The sequence below is a fragment of the Anomaloglossus baeobatrachus genome, chromosome 7 (assembly GCF_048569485.1).
Source record: "Anomaloglossus baeobatrachus isolate aAnoBae1 chromosome 7, aAnoBae1.hap1, whole genome shotgun sequence".
NCBI classification, from domain to species: domain Eukaryota; kingdom Metazoa; phylum Chordata; class Amphibia; order Anura; family Aromobatidae; genus Anomaloglossus; species Anomaloglossus baeobatrachus.
The window spans coordinates 105,064,924-105,085,779 of NC_134359.1; the positions used below are offsets into that span (position 1 = coordinate 105,064,924).

General features: G+C 50.8%; 1 long non-coding RNA gene across 1 annotated transcript in view; it reads right to left on the reverse strand.

The window, feature by feature from the left end:
• LOC142245949 (uncharacterized) overlaps nt 1–5,094 on the reverse strand; it is a 48,626-nt gene extending 43,532 nt beyond the window's left edge. Inside the window, exon 1 of the long non-coding RNA XR_012724828.1 lies at nt 4,999–5,094. This is a non-coding gene — a long non-coding RNA (uncharacterized LOC142245949). The remainder of the gene's footprint in view (nt 1–4,998) is intronic.
• Between the last annotated feature and the right edge of the window lie 15,762 nt (nt 5,095–20,856).

Genomic DNA, 20,856 nt, shown 5'->3' on the forward strand with positions numbered 1-20,856 from the left:
TGAAATAAACTGCCTCTCTCCTTATCTCAAAGATAAGCACATTTAGTAAGAACAATGCACCCCCTCTCTATCTCTCCTCACAGCCCTCCCCCATGCTCCTGCTGAGTAGTGCCTACACAAACTATAAAGTAGTGCATTGTTTCTCACAAAACTGATGTCCTTCTCTTACAACCTGCCCTAAGACGCACGGCATGAAAAATCGGACCGAGTGGAATGCGAGAAAACATTGCATTCCACTCGGACCAATATTAAGCTGTGTCAGCACCCATGAGCGATTATTTTCTCGGGCCCAATCGAACCGATAAAACAATCGCAGTATGCTGCGATTGTAATGCGAGACTCTCTCTCGCACTCATTCAAGTCTATGGAGCGAGAGAAAGATCGCACTGCACTTGCGGTACACCGGTGTACTGCGCGTGCAGAGCAAGAATGGCAATAGCCGGCAACGGAGGAAAGAGGGAGATAAATCCCTCCCACCCCTCCTCAGTGCCGGCCTGCCCCTCCGCAGCTGGGGTCCGATCGCATGATCGGACCTCATTCGCAGTGACACTCTGCTCCTACTGTGCTGCCAGCGCGATTCGACTGTCATGCGAGGATCGCATTAGTCCCCGTGTGGCACCTAATGGACAGTCAGGCACAGGCGGAATCGGAAGCAGGACGCCTGGTCGGGGCACAGCAACTCACTCAAGGGATTGTTTTTCTACCTGACATTCCTCTCAGACAGGCTGAGAGTGAGAGGTGCAGCAGACAGGAAATGTGTAGTGATGGTGTAAGGGGTGGGCAGACCCCTTACAAAGAGGTGCAGTGTTTCCCCCTGAAGATACCCCCGCTGGGGTAGACAAAGCTGTTGATGTTTTATTGCAATTGCACTGTTTTAGTGGGTTTCCCCTAGAGCCCGGGTGGGACGGCTGTCCCCATAGAAACTGTGCAGGAGGGGGGAGGAGCCGGCAGCTTAGGGGGAAAGAGTGTGTGTGTGGAAAGGCAGTTGATTCCAGGACGGGGGAGAAGGAACAGGCCAGGGGCAGAGAGAGAGGAAGAAAGGAGGAAGAAAGGAAGAAAGGAAGAAAGGAGGAAGAAAGGAAGAAAGGAAGAAAGGAAGAAAGGAAGAAAGGAAGAAAGGAAGAAAGGAAGAAAGGAAGAAAGGAAGAAAGGAAGAAAGGAAGAAAGGAAGAAAGGAAGAAAGGAAGAAAGGAAGAAAGGAAGAAAGGAAGAAAGGAAGAAAGTTCCTCAAGGGTGAAGCAGAATTGGTGTGGGTCCAGTCTGTGTTAGCCGGAGTGGGAGCCTAGGTGAAGTGGAGTAGCCGGGCACATCCCCACTAGAGGAGACAACAAGAAAAGATTTCCCCGGACAGGAATTGTGACCGTGCGCTACAAAATCCGTGCATTGAGCTGTCTGTGAAACTCTGTGCAATAAAGATGTCGTTTGGTTTATCTGAACCCTGCCTGAAGAGTCTTCCTGCGGCTGACAGTATGCTCTTTTCCACCACACTCTGCCCCACAGAACAATCCCCTGTCCCAAAAGTGACGGCGGAGCCGGGGGTAAGCCTGATAGAAAAAGGGGCCACGACTACAACCCCCGAGACACCCCTGGCACCCCGTTACAATGGGAGCAAGATGTGAAACATTATTGCCACCTCCCTGTGGCGCCCCCTTTTCTCTAATGGCTGGCCATGCTAATGACTGATCAGCAGTTCAGTTTACTGTGATCTAATTCACTCATGAGAGAATTGTATCACAGGTGCAGGGAAGACCGAGAACTTAATATCTCCATCTTCACCACGATCTGTGTCCAAGTAACTCAGACAGCATTCGGATGTCATCCAATGTTTCACACACACCCACAGACTTAAATGGGTGTGCACCGTCCGATATATGCTGCCAGTCGCAGCATGCCGCAATTTTTCGCTCATGTGAAAAGAAAAAAGGTGCTGATCAGTGCCTCCTGCTGGTATAACACATTGGCTGAATCCTATACAATAAAACATCAGAGAGCCCTCATCCATGTTCTACACTAATGTGAGCGGGACCTAAGTGGAACAGTTGGGGCCCTTTCACACTGCGTTATTACCTATGCTCACTGGTCCCGTCAGGGCCTCTCTCCGAACACACCCCCCCCCCCACGCAAAATGGATTTCGGACACATGCACCAACGGGGCCAATGACTGTAATGATGCAGACAGAGTCGCTGTGTGCTCGGTCTTGCACCATTTTTGGGTGTATACGCTTTCTGTAGGCAGACACCCAGATGTAGAAGACTGCGTCTGGGTGTCTGCCCGCAGAAAAAGTATACACACGAAAATGGTGCAAGACAGCACAATGTGACTCCGCCTGCACCATTACAGTTAATGGCCCCTTTGGCGCATGGGTCCAAAACCCGTTATACGGGAGTTAGGACGGAAGCTCCGATGAGACCAGTGAATATAGGTGTCGCGGGCGGGGAGGGCGCCGCCACCGCTGTGCTCGCTAACGCTCGGGTCCGGCGCTGCTGCTGCTCGAGCGGTGAGCCAGATCCGGGGACTCGGGCGGCGCTTCTCGCCCCTTAAGTGAGTGAAAGGAGTAGTTTGGTTTGGGGATTTGGTCCGTGACGCCACCCACGGTTTGTGGTGAAGGTGGGCACCACCGCTGCTGGTGACGGGGATCCCGGGAGCGTTGTTAGGGAGCAGCTGAGATGTTTTCCCCCTCCGTGGGTAGGGGTTGGTGGTCTCGGGGCCCGGTTTGGGTGATGGGGAAGCAGGGCTGGCAAGGTGCAGGGTCGCTTGGACTGCGCAGTGCTGTGCCGGTCGGCACGGTAGTACTAACTCAGCCACAAATGGAGGCACAGTCTCTGGTAAAACAAACGGCTGGATGGACGGGTCCCGCAGCCGGCTGCTGTGGCTCCTCCCGGACGGTTGGTGGTGGTTGCCTTTCCCTGCACCTTTTGTGTGTGTTCGGTCCCGATGGCTTCCCACCGGTAACCCGCTACCCAGCGTGGATATGTGCCGGAGGAGCCCTTTTGCCCGCAGGCTCTGGCCCTGGGAACTCTAGCTGTGGCGGTAGCTATATTTCCCTTTTGCTGTTTGGACGGTTGCCTTCAATCGGGTCTTGGCTGCTAGGAAACCCCTGGGGTTCCGGTCACTAACGGATTTGACCTATTTAACGGCGACTCCAAGCCTGGTCGGGGTCCGCAGGCCCTGCCGGTTTGTGCTGGCTTCACTTCGCTCCCCGGTTCGGTACCAGCGGGCCACCGCCCGACCCCGGTCCTACGGTTCTGCCTTGATCTGCCTCTCCTGCAGACGGCCACCACCGTCTGCCAACCTTGCTCTCGGTGCCTGGGCCACGTACCCGGACACTGTCAGTTTTTGCTCCTCTCCTACCACTTCCCTAACTGATCTCTACTCTTTTTCTTTTCCCCGCCTCCAGGACTGTGAACTCCTAAGTGGGTGGGGCCAACCGCCTGGCTCCACCCCACCTAGTGTGGACATCAGCCCCTGAAGGGAGGCAACAAGGATTTGTGTCTGGCTGATGTGCCTATCTTGGGGTGGGGTGTTGTGTTGTAGTACCTGTGACGACCTGGCTAGTCCAGGGCGCCACATAGGCAGTGTGAAAGCGGCCTTACTGAAATCTAACAAATCTGCTGAATGTACACATACCATTAGGCCTCCTTCATGCATACTGGTTTTTTAGTACTACAATTTCTGTAGGATTTTACTTTAAGTATTTTGTACGTGCATTTTTCAGTTAGGCTGCTTTCACACCTCCGGTTTTTGCTCTGTGGCACAATCCGGCACTTTGCAGGAAAATCGCAACCGTTTTTTTTTTGCTGCCGGTTGCGATTTTCCTGCATAGACTTTAATTAGTGCCGCATTGTGCCGCATGGCCTTGCGTTCCGTCCGGTTTTTGCCGCATGCGGCAGATTTAGCCGATGCGGCGGCCGGATGGAACGTTGCCTGGCACGTTTTTTCGTGCGGCAAAAAAACCGCATCGCGCCGCATTCGGCCGATGCGGCGCATTTTTCAATGCATGCCTATGGCGGCCGGATGCGGCAATAACCGCATCCGGCCGCCGCATGCGGTTTTTCCCACTGCGCATGCTCAGTAGCATGCCGCAAGCGGCAAAAAACGGACTGGAAAGGAAAGGAAAAACTTATGCAAAGGATGCGGTGTTTTCACCGCATCCGTTGCATAGCTTGCACAGCCGGATTGAGCCGCAGAGCTCAAGCCGGATGTGTGAAAGTAGCCTTAGCACAAAAAAAAACCCCTCGCAAAAAAGGGGAAGAGCACCATGTGCAAAACTAACCACACTAGCCAGCTCCACACAGAGATTGAGGTTATTATTTCTTTGTGCAAAGTCCATCGTGATAAAAGTGTAATGCGAAAGGTTTGTTGTTATTCCAAAAGCACAATTAGGCTATGTTCACACAGGGTGTTTTTTTAGCTGCAGATTTGCCTTACTTTTATGCAAATCCATGCTAATAAAAAGCTGCTTTTTACAGTCCCAGCAAAGTCTGAGATTTCTGAAGTCTCATGCACACAACAAACACCTGCAGATTTTTTCCTGACTGTTTTAATCAAATACCTGTGTTTTTGCTGCAGCTTTCAAAAGAATGAGCATGTCAATTCTTTGCAGCATTTTTGCAACGTTTTTTTAATTGATACAACCCATTTTGTAGGGGTGGGGGGGGGGGGACAAAACAAAACAAAAACTAAAAACCACACACCACAACTCAACACCATACAACCAGGTATTTTAATGCATTTCTTTCATCTGTATAAGGCTATAGTTACACTTGCCTATGACTCACACGAGTGCAGAGCGAGAGAATCGCATATTGCACTCAGCCCCATGTAAGACAATGCTGCAGCTCACATCTGCGAGTTCTTCCAGTCTATCAGTGTCGAACCATGATACACACATCAATGACATAGTTGATAGCACATCCATGTGCTAAAGTTTAAAAAAAATAAAAAGTTTAAACATTTTCTTGTTACACAATAAAATAGAGAATAAATGCAATGCTTACTTCTCTAAGTTGAATGGATCCAGGCTCTTTGTCTTCTTAGTCTTTGGAAGGATCAGCTAAGCATGGGATTTTTCCCTCCTTCCTCTTAAGGAACATGTGTGATCTGCCTGCTCATCTGCAGTCCTATGAGGCTCAGCATGGAAGGAGCTGTGGGCAGTGCTGGGGGTTATAGCTGTTGATTGGCCTGGTTATAGGAGGGAAGGTCTAAGGACATGCAGTCCAACAGGTGAGAAACATCCCCCCTTGTGCAGTGTCAGAGAGAACAACATATTTTTGTAGCTGCTGTTATCCAACAAGTAGCTAATTTTATAAACTTTACTTTCTTGGATTTCAAAACTTTACATCCGAGCTGACCACTAAAGATATGTATAGAATCAGCATGATAGTGCCAGTATAGCACTGGCTTTAGATTATATACGAAAATCCTGGTGATTGGTTCCCTTTAATAGGACATGTGATTGGTTGCTATAGGAACAAAGGACATTCTTAGTATAAGAAGCTTATGTGTGAAGTAATATTATGTTGGTGGAGAGACGGATAGAGAGAGACAGACAGAGAGACAGGGAAACAGGCAGACAGACAGAGACAGACAGGGACAGAGCCAGACAGAGGCAGACAGGGAAAGAGACAGAGACAAACAGGGGAAGAGACAGTCAGAGGCAGACAGACAGAGAAAGAGGCAGACAGAGAGAGACAGACAGAAAGAGGTAGACAGGGAAAGAGGCATCAAACAGACAGACAGACAAAGACAGAGGCAGACAGGGAAAGAGACAGACAGGGAAAGAGACAGACAGGGAAAGAGACAGACAGGGAAAGAGACAGACAGGGAAAGAGGCAGACAGGGAAAGAGACAGACAGGTAAAGAAACAGGGAAACAGAGACAGGGAAAGATACTGACAGACAGAAACAGACACAGACAGAGAGACTAAGACAGGCAAACAGGGAAAGAGACAGACAGGGAAAGAGACAGAGAAAGATTCAGACAGAGACAGACAGAGACAGACAAACAAAGAGACAGACAAACAGGGAAAGAGACAGACAGGGAAAGAGACAGACAAACAGACAGACAGGGAAATAGACAGACATGGAAAGAGACAGACAGGGAAACAGACAGACAGAGACAGACAGAGTCAAACAAACAGGGAAAGAGACAAAGAAAGCGACAGACAGGGAAAGAGACAGACAACCAGGCAGACAAAGAGACACACAGACAAAGAGAGACAGACACACTGAGACAGACAGGGAAAGAGACAGACAAACAGACATAGACAGGGAAAGAGACAGACAGACAAGGAAAGAGACAGACAGGTAAAGAGACAGACAGAGACAAACAGACAGCGACAGACAGACAAGGAAAGAGACAGACAGAAGGGAAAGAGACAGACAGGGAAACAGACACAGAGACAGACAGAGTCAAACAAACAGGGAAAGAGACAAAGAAAGCGACAGAAAGGGAAAGAGACAGACAGCCAGGCAAAGAGACACACAGACAAAGAGAGAGACAGACACACAGAGACAGACAGGGAAAGAGACAGACAGGGAAAAAGAGAGACAGAGAGATAGAAAGAGACAGACAGGGAGCTAGAGAGAGAGAGATATGGAGCTAGAGAGACAGACAGGGAAATAGATCAAGAGACAGACAGGGAGATACAGACAGAGAGATAGAGAGAGAGACAGGCAGATATAGATAGGGAGCGAGACAGAGAGACAATTAATATCCCGAGCAATGCCGGGCACTACAGCTAGTGTGACGCCCTGGACTCCAGGGGTCACAGGTAACAACACCTACCACATTACACACACACCCCCATCCCTTGTGAGGACACACCCGTCACCCGAAAGGGAGACCTGATGCTGACCTGGTGATGTAGGGCACACCAGGTGGGCGGAGTCAGGCAGAAAGACACGCCCACCGAGGAGACTACTGTCCTGAGGCAGGAAACACAAACAGTTGAGTTTGAGAGAACAGTTACAGTTAGTGACAGTGACAGGAGGTGTGGAGGAGCAGAGCTGTCAGGGACCCAGGTTGGAGCCTGGGAATCCCAAAGACGTCATGCAGGCAGACGATGGTGGCCGTCTGCAGGAGTACCGGTACAGCAACCAGCGGAACCGCAGGGACTGGGCCAGGGTTGGAGCCCGCCGGCCCTGAACCGGGGAGTCAACATCTTACCGGAGCACCAAAAACCGGGTACTCCGACCCCGTCCTAGCTTAGAAGCCACTGAGTGTAGGCAAATTAACTGATTGCAGTCTGGACCTCACGGGGTCATCCTCACCCAAAGTCCCTAAAGAAGGCCAAAGCCCACCGATACCGGGTGAGAGCCACCGCCAAGGGCCAAACATCTGATGGGCCAGCGCCGGCGGGCAACCGAGGGCTCCTCCGGCAGCTAAACGCCGGGGAGCGGGCTACCACTGTCCAGACAGGGGAGGCGAAAACCACAACAAGAGGTGCAAGGGAAAGGGGCCACCATCAGCCTCACAAGGGACACAAGCAGCCAGCTGCGGGACCCGACCATACCCGAACTTTGGTTTACCAGTGACTCCGAGTGTGAATTAATAGTGAGTACACCAGCGCCATCCGGGCACGACATCGCACCACAGCACGGCACCTTGCACCCCGACACCACCGTCGCCCGTCCCTCCGGGCCCCGGGACACACTGCCCCTGCCCACGGAGGTGCTAACATCCAAGCTGTGCCTGCAACACCGATCCCGGGAGCCCCCTTCACTCCAGCCGCAGCGGTGGTGCATACCGTTGTAAGGGGTGGGCAGACCCCTTACAAGGAAGCACAGGTTTTCTCTGAAGTGGTTAATGCTGTCCCCATAGAAACTGTAGAGGAGGGAGGAGGAGCCGGCAGCTTAGGGGGAAAGGAAGTGTGTGCTGAAGGCAGTTGTGTCCGGGACGGGAGAGAAGAAACAGCCAGGGGCAGAGTGTGGAGCTGAGTGGGCAGAAAGAAAGAAGGAAGCTGGAAGAACAGGGAAGCCGGAGAGAAAAGGAGCGGGCGGAACCTCGTAGGGTGAAGCAGTCCCGGTGTGGGTCCGGGCTGTGGGTAGCCAGAAGTGGGAGCCGGGCGAAAAGGAGTAGTCAGGCAAGTCACCCACTTGAGGGGACGCTAGGGCAGGCTTTCCCTCAGCTAAAGGAAGCGCCACAGCACTGTGTTTTGTTACTGCCACGTGTGGAGACTTGCGAAGAATAAAACATGTTTGTTATTTGCATTGAACCATGCCTGAAGAGTATTTGTGCGCCGGACAACACCTGCACAACCACACTCTGCCCCACCAAGACATCTCCCGTCCCGATAGTGACGGCGGAGCCAGGGGTAAGCCTGACAGAAGGGGCCACGACTACAAGTCCAGAGGCGCCCCTGGCACCCCGTTACATGTGGCGTAGTCGGCAGGATCCGGATCGTATGCAAGGGGACCCGCTCCAAGAAGATGGAGAGCAAGTGGTGCCAAGGGCCCCTGATCCGGACTTTCAGCGAAGATTTCCAGTCCCATGGTGGGAAGAAGAAACAGTGCCTGAGGCGTTGGACCGGGCACAAGATGGCGGCAAGATGGCCGTTGTCTGTGAAGACACAGAAAGCGCGCGCAGAATTGGCGCCAAAAGAAGAGCCTGGGGCTGGCCGGTGCCGAAAAAGAAGTTCGGAGTACTCCGCCCAAAGAGGGAAGGTGCCGGTCCCAGGGCACGAAGGAAGATATGTGAAGTGGGCGGTGTTCCAGAGAAAAAGAAGAACCGCCGCAGAGGGGTCGACCTGATGTGTGAGACTAGGGGTGGAGTATACCCAAGAGCGGGAAAAGTAAGCCCGCCTCCACTTCCTCTAGCATCTCCACTGACCCCGACGCCGTTACCAGAAACGCTGACTCCGAGCAAGATGGAGACTCCAGGAAGGCAGCAAGCTGCGGTAGCCGCACTAGTAGCGACTAGCCTGGGCAGAGGACGCCCGAAGCAGACTGCGGCTGCGGAAGGACCCACCCTTAACCTACCGGCTGTGCCAGGAGGACCGGAGCGGCCCACTACACAAGAGGCCGCACAGTGGCAACAGGAAATCGAGTGGGAGGAATGCCAATACCGGCGGCGGTCGCAGCAAAGACCGGTGCTAGCTGAACTCTCCCACCCGAGACGTTGGAGCAACCCGCCAACTACGAGCCCTTCCGGAGGCTGCGCCTGTTGCCCGGACAGTCCCTGTCGGAGTACGTGCAGGCCCAACGAGCCGAATGGCAACGTGCATATCATCCGGAGTGACTTTTCAAGACCGGAAGATGGCGGGCCTGTTTTTGTTCAACACCGGCGTTGTTTTGAGCCGGAAGAAGGTGTGTTGTTCGTAACCGTTCAAGTTGCTGAGCCCGGAAGAGAGCCTGATGCTGGACTGAGCCAGGGGCTCCCTCCGCGTCGTTAAGAAGATTTTTGCCGAGTTGTGTTCCTGCCAGCTAACGTCTAAGACCGGGAGTGCTGCAAAAGCCTCCGGGCAGAAACACCACTAAGACCGGGAGTGCCTGCCGACGGCCTCCGGGCACGACTAAGACCGGGAGCTTCCAGGAGGAACTCCGGGCGCTGGACTGGTGTGCCCTTGCGGGTGCCCTCAGGTGAACATGTTCGCAGTTTCATTAAAATGACTTTGTTTAGTTTTAAAATGTGATTTTAGATTTGTGCCTTGCCGGGAGGCTTAGGCTTAAAGAGGGGAGGTATGTAAGGGGTGGGCAGACCCCTTACAAGGAAGCACAGGTTTTCTCTGAAGTGGTTAATGCTGTCCCCATAGAAACTGTAGAGGAGGGAGGAGGAGCCGGCAGCTTAGGGGGAAAGGAAGTGTGTGCTGAAGGCAGTTGTGTCCGGGACGGGAGAGAAGAAACAGCCAGGGGCAGAGTGTGGAGCTGAGTGGGCAGAAAGAAAGAAAGAAAGAAGGGAGCTGGAAGAACAGGGAAGCCGGAGAGAAAAGGAGCGGGCGGAACCTCGTAGGGTGAAGCAGTCCCGGTGTGGGTCCGGGCTGTGGGTAGCCAGAAGTGGGAGCCGGGCGAAGAGGAGTAGTCAGGCAAGTCACCCACTTGAGGGGACGCTAGGGCAGGCTTTCCCTCAGCTAAAGGAAGCGCCACAGCACTGTGTTTTGTTACTGCCACGTGTGGAGACTTGCGAAGAATAAAACATGTTTGTTATTTGCATTGAACCATGCCTGAAGAGTATTTGTGCGCCGGACAACACCTGCACAACCACACTCTGCCCCACCAAGACATCTCCCGTCCCGATAGTGACGGCGGAGCCAGGGGTAAGCCTGACAGAAGGGGCCACGACTACAAGTCCAGAGGCGCCCCTGGCACCCCGTTACATGTGGCGTAGTCGGCAGGATCCGGATCGTATGCAAGGGGACCCGCTCCAAGAAGATGGAGAGCAAGTGGTGCCAAGGGCCCCTGATCCGGACTTTCAGCGAAGATTTCCAGTCCCATGGTGGGAAGAAGAAACAGTGCCTGAGGCGTTGGACCGGGCACAAGATGGCGGCAAGATGGCCGTTGTCTGTGAAGACACAGAAAGCGCGCGCAGAATTGGCGCCAAAAGAAGAGCCTGGGGCTGGCCGGTGCCGAAAAAGAAGTTCGGAGTACTCCGCCCAAAGAGGGAAGGTGCCGGTCCCAGGGCACGAAGGAAGATATGTGAAGTGGGCGGTGTTCCAGAGAAAAAGAAGAACCGCCGCAGAGGGGTCGACCTGATGTGTGAGACTAGGGGTGGAGTATACCCAAGAGCGGGAAAAGTAAGCCCGCCTCCACTTCCTCTAGCATCTCCACTGACCCCGACGCCGTTACCAGAAACGCTGACTCCGAGCAAGATGGAGACTCCAGGAAGGCAGCAAGCTGCGGTAGCCGCACTAGTAGCGACTAGCCTGGGCAGAGGACGCCCGAAGCAGACTGCGGCTGCGGAAGGACCCACCCTTAACCTACCGGCTGTGCCAGGAGGACCGGAGCGGCCCACTACACAAGAGGCCGCACAGTGGCAACAGGAAATCGAGTGGGAGGAATGCCAATACCGGCGGCGGTCGCAGCAAAGACCGGTGCTAGCTGAACTCTCCCACCCGAGACGTTGGAGCAACCCGCCAACTACGAGCCCTTCCGGAGGCTGCGCCTGTTGCCCGGACAGTCCCTGTCGGAGTACGTGCAGGCCCAACGAGCCGAATGGCAACGTGCATATCATCCGGAGTGACTTTTCAAGACCGGAAGATGGCGGGCCTGTTTTTGTTCAACACCGGCGTTGTTTTGAGCCGGAAGAAGGTGTGTTGTTCGTAACCGTTCAAGTTGCTGAGCCCGGAAGAGAGCCTGATGCTGGACTGAGCCAGGGGCTCCCTCCGCGTCGTTAAGAAGATTTTTGCCGAGTTGTGTTCCTGCCAGCTAACGTCTAAGACCGGGAGTGCTGCAAAAGCCTCCGGGCAGAAACACCACTAAGACCGGGAGTGCCTGCCGACGGCCTCCGGGCACGACTAAGACCGGGAGCTTCCAGGAGGAACTCCGGGCGCTGGACTGGTGTGCCCTTGCGGGTGCCCTCAGGTGAACATGTTCGCAGTTTCATTAAAATGACTTTGTTTAGTTTTAAAATGTGATTTTAGATTTGTGCCTTGCCGGGAGGCTTAGGCTTAAAGAGGGGAGGTATGTAAGGGGTGGGCAGACCCCTTACAAGGAAGCACAGGTTTTCTCTGAAGTGGTTAATGCTGTCCCCATAGAAACTGTAGAGGAGGGAGGAGGAGCCGGCAGCTTAGGGGGAAAGGAAGTGTGTGCTGAAGGCAGTTGTGTCCGGGACGGGAGAGAAGAAACAGCCAGGGGCAGAGTGTGGAGCTGAGTGGGCAGAAAGAAAGAAAGAAAGAAGGGAGCTGGAAGAACAGGGAAGCCGGAGAGAAAAGGAGCGGGCGGAACCTCGTAGGGTGAAGCAGTCCCGGTGTGGGTCCGGGCTGTGGGTAGCCAGAAGTGGGAGCCGGGCGAAGAGGAGTAGTCAGGCAAGTCACCCACTTGAGGGGACGCTAGGGCAGGCTTTCCCTCAGCTAAAGGAAGCGCCACAGCACTGTGTTTTGTTACTGCCACGTGTGGAGACTTGCGAAGAATAAAACATGTTTGTTATTTGCATTGAACCATGCCTGAAGAGTATTTGTGCGCCGGACAACACCTGCACAACCACACTCTGCCCCACCAAGACATCTCCCGTCCCGATAGTGACGGCGGAGCCAGGGGTAAGCCTGACAGAAGGGGCCACGACTACAAGCCCAGAGGCGCCCCTGGCACCCCGTTACACCGTCACCACGACCTGTGGGTGGCGTCACAACCCGTACAAGGACAACGCGGCCCCCGGCTGCGCACCTCGTCCCACACCACCACCCCACTGCCTCCCCTTAACAGAGCGACGTGGCTCCCGGTCCGGGTTTTTAATCCTTTTTTTTATACTGCCATTACTTTTGCCCTTCTTGAATATGGCCACTTGGCCACACTGACGTCAGTGCACGCTCTGCGTGTCGGAGCCTGCCTCTCCCCCTTAGCCGGCGCCCAACTGATGGACGTCTTCTGCGCATGCGCAGGACGCCGACGGAGGTGGATGACGCGGCCTCCGCCGCGCGCGCCGCGATATGGACGTCGGGTAGGATTTCTAGTATATAAGAGTGACCCTGCAGCTACCCCAGCACCTCCTGACGAAGTGAGAGGCGAAACGCGCTGGTCCACCATCTGGGTTTACATCCTGATGCCCTCTGATACCCACCAGCTTTAACGGAAGTTTCCATCAGTCAATCCTGGCACTAGATTGATACATATATCCAATGAGTACTATAATGGCTGTTATGGATGATATATTGTTGTCTCATGTTTTCAACCATGCTTATTGGGCTACATAATTGGCTGCAATTTGAGATTTGTGTCTGGGCTGAATACATAATTGCTGAGCTGCACTTGCACTTTATTTTAGCTGTGATAGGCTATCAGGTTTATATTTATTGATACCCAGAAATTTATATAAATGTGTATTGACATCTAATTTGACATCATGGCTGTTCCACACTGCACCAGTTTGTTTTTGTATGGTTTTATGGGGTAGGGTTCTTTTTAACTTTTGTGAGGTACCAGCACTATATGAAATTGTAATTTATATGTGATGAAATAAAATATCGTAATTTTCCTAACCACAATAGGCGTTTGATATATTATTGTATGGTTATACCTGCAGAACTCTTTTTCAGTTATATATGCTAAATATGGTGAGATCTGCGTTGTCTAATCTTTAGATAGATATGGATCTCTATCCTCTTTTTTGGTTTAACATTTTGTTTTCTTTCTTGGATTTAGATCCCAAAATGGACTATAAAAGTCATGATGGTTGCTGCGCCTCACAGATCGGTGAGATATTTGGTGCCAGCATTAGATAGAGTAATGCTCAGTCTTCACTACCGAACCGTGAGTTACAGTTTAAGATTAAGGACCTTTTGAGGAAGCGGATGAGGGCATGGTGGAATAAAGCTTCCCTGGAACAATACCTGTCTCGAGGGATTACTCCCAGGGGCCTCAGAATTCAGGTCTTCCCCTTATTTGAGGTTTCGGATGACATTTTCAAAAAGAGATGGGAGGAAGCCTGTAGTCTTTGTTCTCGTACCATGCTTGAACTCCTGATTGGGTTGGATAAGAAAAAAATAGTCTCTTGAAGCCGAAATTGAACAAATTAATATTGAAATTAGGTCTAAGATGTCCAAGGAAGCCATTGATGCCCTTGAGAAGGATATACAAAAAGAAAGTGCAGAATGGGAGAATGACATAAAGCAGTTTAAACTTAAAAAATTCCAACGGGACATCACAGATCATGAAACCAACAATGTATTTAGATGGCATCAGGTGGGGAGGTTTGGTTCAAGATCAAGATCCCAGCAGAGAAATAATTCTTTCTCCTCTGACCGCTCAAGGAGCCCTCATTCTAATTTAGATCATCCACCATCGAATGATCCCCCTGAAAGACCTGCGACGGTTGGAATTATGACACGTAACTCCTCAAAGAGGAAGGCGAACTATCCAACGGGAGGCATGAAGGATTTTGGTCCCAAGGATAATCTCAAGGTAATTAACCTTTCAGATAAAATACTTACCCAAGAACAACTTGAGGTGTTACAGTTGGGACTATCCTTTTCACCAGTGGCCAAATTTGACAGGTTTATGGCCCTTAAAGATGTCCAACTGTTCAGCCGTATGCTTCTATATAAAAAATATTTTGCGAGAAATGGGGACGGGGCAGATCTGGCTGGCCTGTCTGTACAGGATAGGAAGATTATCAGTCTCCTAGAATCCTTACTGGCTGAGCAAAAGGAACCAACTGTGGCTAAATTTCCACAGTCGATTAAGAAAAAATCCATGGCCTTTCCCCCCCTTGTCGTCCTGTCCCACGATAGAACTCTCTACTAGATTGGTTACTCAGAATCAACGAAAAGCAATTGATAAACTATCTAGGATGAGGGACATTGTGGTCAAACAGGCCGACAAGGGGGGCAATGTTGTGGTTTGGCCTACTGGGAAGAACGAGCGTGAGGCATTCAGACAACTGAATGACCGCACATGTTATCGTAAATTGGATAGTAACCCGACTGTTTCATTCCAAAATGAATTGGAGGGAATTCTGAAAAGAGACCTTGACGATAATATCATACCACAGTCGGTGTTTGATGGTTTAATCAATAGACTTCTGACAACACCGACCATATATTTTTTACCAAAGGTCCACAAGGACATTGAAAACCCCCTAGACCCATCATTTCGGGTATCAATGGCTTGTGTGAACCTGCTTGTATTTTCTTAGATTAATTACTATCTGAAGCCCTTAATGTTGGACCTTCCCTCCTATATAAGAGACTCTACTGACTTTTTGGTCCGTCTGCAGGATTTACATTTAGATAGAGACACCATAATGTTAACCGCAGGCGTAGAGTCTCTTTATACGTCCATCGTACATTTGGATGGACTAAGGGCAGTGGAATTCTTTCTGGGTACTACAGCCCTGGATAGGCCTTTGATTGATCTCCTACTCACCCTGCTCCAATTTATTGTCACCCACAACTATTTCCTCTTCAGGGGTCGCTACTACTAGAGATGAGCGAAGCGGCCGTGGTTCGGCTCGAGTTTGGTTCGTCGAACGGGTGTCCCGTTCGCGTTCGGTTCGGCGAACGTTCGATGAACCAAACTCAAACCGCATAGGAAACAATGGCAGGCAATCACAAACACATAAAAACACCTAGAAAACACCCTCAAAGGTGTCCAAAAGGTGACAAACAACTCACAACACAACACAAACACATGGGAAAGTGACAAGGACATATTCTCATGCGAAAACAAAGGAGCTGGACAAGAAAAAAGAGGAGGAGACACAGATATAGGCATGGCACGCCCTTCTAAAATCATGTAAAACACCACAAGGTGACTCCAAGCAGAGTTCTCCCTTTTTTCCAAAAGTTGGGCCACACACACACCTACCCCTTCAGTGGCAGCACTTGTGCCCCAGTTGTACACTTCACAGCTATATTTGCATTAAGCACATTCAAAAATACGCCATACTTTTCCGTCCTCTGGATTGCACCGGGGTAGGTAGCAAAGTCTTTGCTGAACCATGACTTGTTCATCTTGGCTCCTTTTAAAAATCACAGCAAGCAAGGGTTACTCCAAGCGGAGTCTCCCTTTTTTCAAAAAATTGGGCCACACAGACACTCACCCCTTCAGTGGCAGCACTTGTGCCCCAGTTGTACACTTCACAGCTAGATTTGTATCAAGCACAATCAAAAATACGCCACACTTAACCGTTTCCAGGATGACCCCGGGGTAGGTGGCAAAGTCTTTCCTGATCCCAGATCTGTTCATCTTGGATCATTTTTAAAAACAATGTAAGCAAGGGTTACTCCAAGCGGAGTCTCCCTTTTTTCCAAAAATTGGGCCACACAGACACTCACCCCTTCAGTGGCAGCACTTGTTCCCCAGTTGTACACTTCACAGCTAGATTTGCATCAAGCACATTCAAAATCCACAAGCATTTACTCTCCCCAGGATGACACAGGGGTAGTAAATTTCTTGTGGATCCATGACTTGTTCATTTTGATGAACGTTAGTCTGTCCACATTGTCACTGGACAGACGCGTGCGCTTATCTGTCAGCACACACCCAGCAGCACTGAAGACACGTTTAGAGACAATGCTGGCAGCTGGACACGACAAAATCTCCAAGGTGTAAGTTGAGAGCTCTGGCCATTTTTCAAGATTTGAAGCCCAAATTGAGCAAGGCTCCATTTGCAAAGTCATGGCATCGATGTTCATTTGGAGATACTCCTGTATCATCCTCTACAGCCGTTGACTATGTGTCAGACTTGTTGTCTCTGGTGGCCTTGCAAAGGACGGTCTAAAAAAATTATGAAAAGATTCAATAAAATTGCTGTTACCAGCACCAGATACGGTGCTACTGGTACGGGTAGACTGTTGAAGATGACGAGACCGTCCCATGTTTGTCAAGTTACAACTGGGAGATTCACTCCCTGCACCTGCACGGTTGTTTGGTGGAAAAGCCGAGCTAAGATCGAGTAACAGCTTCTGCTGATGCTCCTGCATACGTGCGTCCCTTTCTATGGCTGGAATTATGTCACAAAATTTGGACTTGTACCGGGGATCCAATAGTGTGGCAAGCCAGTAGTCATCATCACTTCTAATTTTGACAATACGAGGGTCATGTTGGAGGTAGTGCAGCAAGAAGGCGCTCATGTGTCTTGCGCAGCCATGCGGACCAAGTTCACGCTGTGTTTGTGGCATAGAGGTGCTAACCGTTCTTTCTTCCTCTGACATCTCCCCCCAACCTCTTTCAACTGAAATTTGACCAAGGTCTCCCTCATCCGCTGAGTCTTCCATGTCCATGGACAGTTCGTCCTCCATTTCTTCATGTTCTCCTGCACCTTCCTCAACATTTCGCCTGCTACCATGTGCCCTTGTTGATCCCTGTCCCCCATGGTCCCATGCCTGCCGCATTGGTGATGATGAACGTCTGGACCTTGGTGATGTTGTTGTGTCTTGCGCATATGAATCCTCCTGTAGTTCCTCCCCTTCCTGTTTTCCCACCCCCTGACTCCGAATAGTGTTTAGCGTGTGCTCCAGCATGTAAATGACTGGAATTGTCATGCTGATAATGGCATTGTCAGCGCTAAACATATTCGTCGCCATGTCAAAACTGTGCAGAAGGGTGCATAGGTCCTTGATCTGAGACCACTCCATCAGGGTGATCTGCCCCACCTCTGCATCTCGTTGGCCCAGGCTATACGTCATGACGTATTGCACCAGGGCTCGGCGGTGCTGCCACAGTCGCTGTAATATGTGGAGTGTTGAATTCCAGCGTGTCGCCACATCGCATTTCAGGCGATGAACCGGCAGGCCGAAAGACTTCTGGAGCGATGCAAGTCGCTCAGCTGCGGCGGTTGAATGGCGGAAGTGAGCAGACAGTTTTCGTGCCCTGGTCAGAAGGCCATCTAGGCCGGGATAGTGTGTTAAAAATTGCTGGACAACAAGGTTCAACACATGAGCCATACAAGGCACGTGTGTCACCTTGCCCAGGCGAAGGGCCGCACCCAGGTTTGCAGCATTGTCGCACACGGCCTTACCAGGCTGCAGGTTGAATGGAGACAACCATTTACCAAACTCAGTCTCCAGAGCTGCCCACAACTCAGCCGCTGTGTGACTCCTATTTCCAAGACATGTCAAGCTAAAGACCGCCTGATGCCGTTGCGCTCTGCTGCCAGCATAGTAATGAGGGGTGCGTGATTCCTTCTGCGCAGTGAGAACGATGGTGGCCTGACCAGGCAGGCTTGGGGCGGAGGTGGAGGACCCGGATGAGGTGGAGGAGGCAGAAGCAGTGGCGGAACTTGGACAGACAGAGGATTGACACACAAGTCGTGGGGACGGCAAGACTTGTGCAGCAGACCCTTCACCATCTATCACCATAGTTACCCAGTGCCCAGTCAGCGACATGTAATGTCCCTGTCCATGCTTACTGGTCCAAGTATCGGTGGTGAAATGCACCCGTTCACATACAGAGTTTCTCAAGGAAGCGGTGATGTTGTGTGCGACATGCTGGTGTAGCGCGGGCACACCTTTCTTAGAGAAGTAGTGGCGACTGGGCATCTGGTACTGGGGCACAGCGACAGACATAAGGTCTCTAAAATCCTGTGTGTCCACCAGGCGGAAAGGCAGCATTTTGGTAGCCAAGAGCTTACAGAGGGATAAAGTCAACCTCTTAGCTTTGTCATGGGTCGCAGGAAATGGCCTTTTATTTGTCCACATCTGAGGGACAGAGATCTGGCTGCTGTCTGTAGACGACGGTGTTGAGTAGGGTGTCCCTGGAAAAATGCAGGTTTGTGAGGAAAGTGCAGGCGTAGACATGATGTTGCCTTCATCCAACGCTGGTGCTATCGATGTGTGAGAGAGCTGTACACACGCACTTGTTTCCCCTTCCAAACCAACTGACGACCTACCAAGCAAACTACCTGTTGCGGTTACAGTGGTGGAAGTTGTGCGTGGAAAACCAGGTGTGACAGCTGTCCCAACAGTCCTAGAAGATGAAGAGCACGCGGATGCACTGGAAGGGGCAGGCGGTGGATGGTTCGCTCCGCTAGGCCGCATTGCAGCACGGTGAGCTTCCCACTGGGACATATGATATTTATTCATGTGACGATTCATGGAAGAAGTTGTCAAACTGCTAAGGTTTTGCCCTCTACTAACAGAATCATGACAAATTTTACAGATCACATAATTTGGCCGATCTTTTGCTATGTCAAAAAAGGACTAGGCTAGGCAAGGCTTAGAGGGCATGCGACCTGCTGAGCCCCCCCGACTAGTGCTCAGAGGCAGAGTGGTGGCTGAGGATGCAGTTGTAGACGTGCTACCAGTGCTTTGACTCTGTCCAGGAAGGCGCAAGGTAACTTCGTCGTCGGTTGCATCCTCCTCCACCGCCTCTGTTGACCTCCTCGAGTGAATGACTGTGGGTTGACAGTAGGTAGGATCTAGAACTTCCTCATCAATTGTTGTGTTTGCACTACCCTCACCCTCAGACCGAGCCTCTTCTTGCCCTGACCGAATATTTAAGTTGTCATCCCAATCTGGTATCTGCGTCTCATCGTCATCAGTATGTTCCTCATTGTCTATAACAACAGGTGTTACAGTTTGTGATAAAGGGTCAACATTATGCTCAGAAACTTGGTCCTCACGGCCTGAATCAGAGTCACAAAGGTTCTGGGCATCACTGCAGACCATTTCCTGGTCTGTACTCACTGTAGCTTGGGAGCAGACTTCTGATTCCCAGGCTATAGTGTGACTGAACAGCTCTGCAGACTCAGCCATCTCAGTTCCACCATACTGTGCAGGGCGGATGGAGACTTCAGAGCTGGGAGAATGCAAGTGTGATTGTGCTGACAACTCAGAGGACTGGTGTTTTTTGGATGCGGTAGTTGAGGTGGCTGAGAGGGCACTTGTTGGACCACTTGAGATCCATTCAAGCATTTTCCTTTTTTGGCCATCATCTACCTTTGTTCCAGTTGTTCGTGTCCGTAAAAAAGGGAGCACATCGGGTTGTCCACGGTAAGTAGTAGACATCTTACTTTTGCTGGAAGATGGTCTATCTTCGGCAGATGTTAATGGAGCTTTGCCACCTTCCCCACGGACAAACCCTTTTTTTCCTTTTCCAACACGCCTCTTCCCCTTTCCACCAGCATCTGTCATTTTGCCACTCATTTTGATTGCGACAAGATTGTGCACTTAAAATGTGGTAGTAAAAATTGAGAGGTGGTGTAGATTGCAGCAGTGGTCTAGCTTTATTAACAGCAGAATAAACAACAATAATTATCCCTGACAATGCAACTACGGCCCTTAAACTGGCAGCATAGTTTACTAGTATAATGGCTTAGTAACAATGAGTTTGAGTGTGCAATAAAAAGGTTCTGCAAATAGATTTGCACTAGTGGGACACTAATGGAAGTCCAACTGCCACTTTTAGGATGCCACTACGTTTCCTCAGTGTTTGCTAGTATAATGGCTTAGTAACAATCAGTTTGAGTGTGCAATGCAGGCAGACGTGCAGGCAGACGTGCTGCAAATATCTTTGCACTAGTGGGACAATAATGAAGTCCAACAGCCACTTTTAGGATGCCACTAAGTGTCCTCAGTGTTTGCTAGTATAATGGCTTAGTAACAATGAGTGTGAATGTGCAAAGGGCAGGAGGGTACAGTGGCAGGGTTGTGGGTCTGGGTAGAGGAAAGGAAGCCTCCCTTTCTATCCCTCCTAATGGGGAAATGCGGTGAGGAAATCCCTGACCTTAGCTACACAGACGCTCTCATCTTGTGTAGCTGTTAAAATCTGTTTTCACGGACCTGACTGTCACCTATGGCTCTGACCCTGCCGGTATTAGCCCTTACAAGGGACGAGGGCCAGGAATATTGTAGGGGCACAAGAGAGGACTAGATGTGGTCTGTTCTTGTAAGAGCAGAAGCTTTGGGGTGTTAGACATTATGAAGGTCTTCTAGGGTCAGTATAGGGCCAGCTGACGCTGTGTGGACCCGTATAGAGGAAGCCTTCTGCACCCCAAGCTGCAAGAATGGGTGAGATCAATCCTAACTCACTCTATAAATTTTGAATTGGTAAATTCCTCTTTGAGGATTACCGCGCACTATATGTTTATTATATTGAGTTGTTTTTGATGATTTTTTATATACTCATATTGGACCACTGTCCTTATTGGAGTGTTAACCATCATACTCAATTTTGATTTGTGTTTATTGTGTTTTTTTGATTGGTTTGTTATGTCATAGGTTCTCTGGGGCTGTGAGGGCTGTGTAACGACAGCAATCCAGAGAA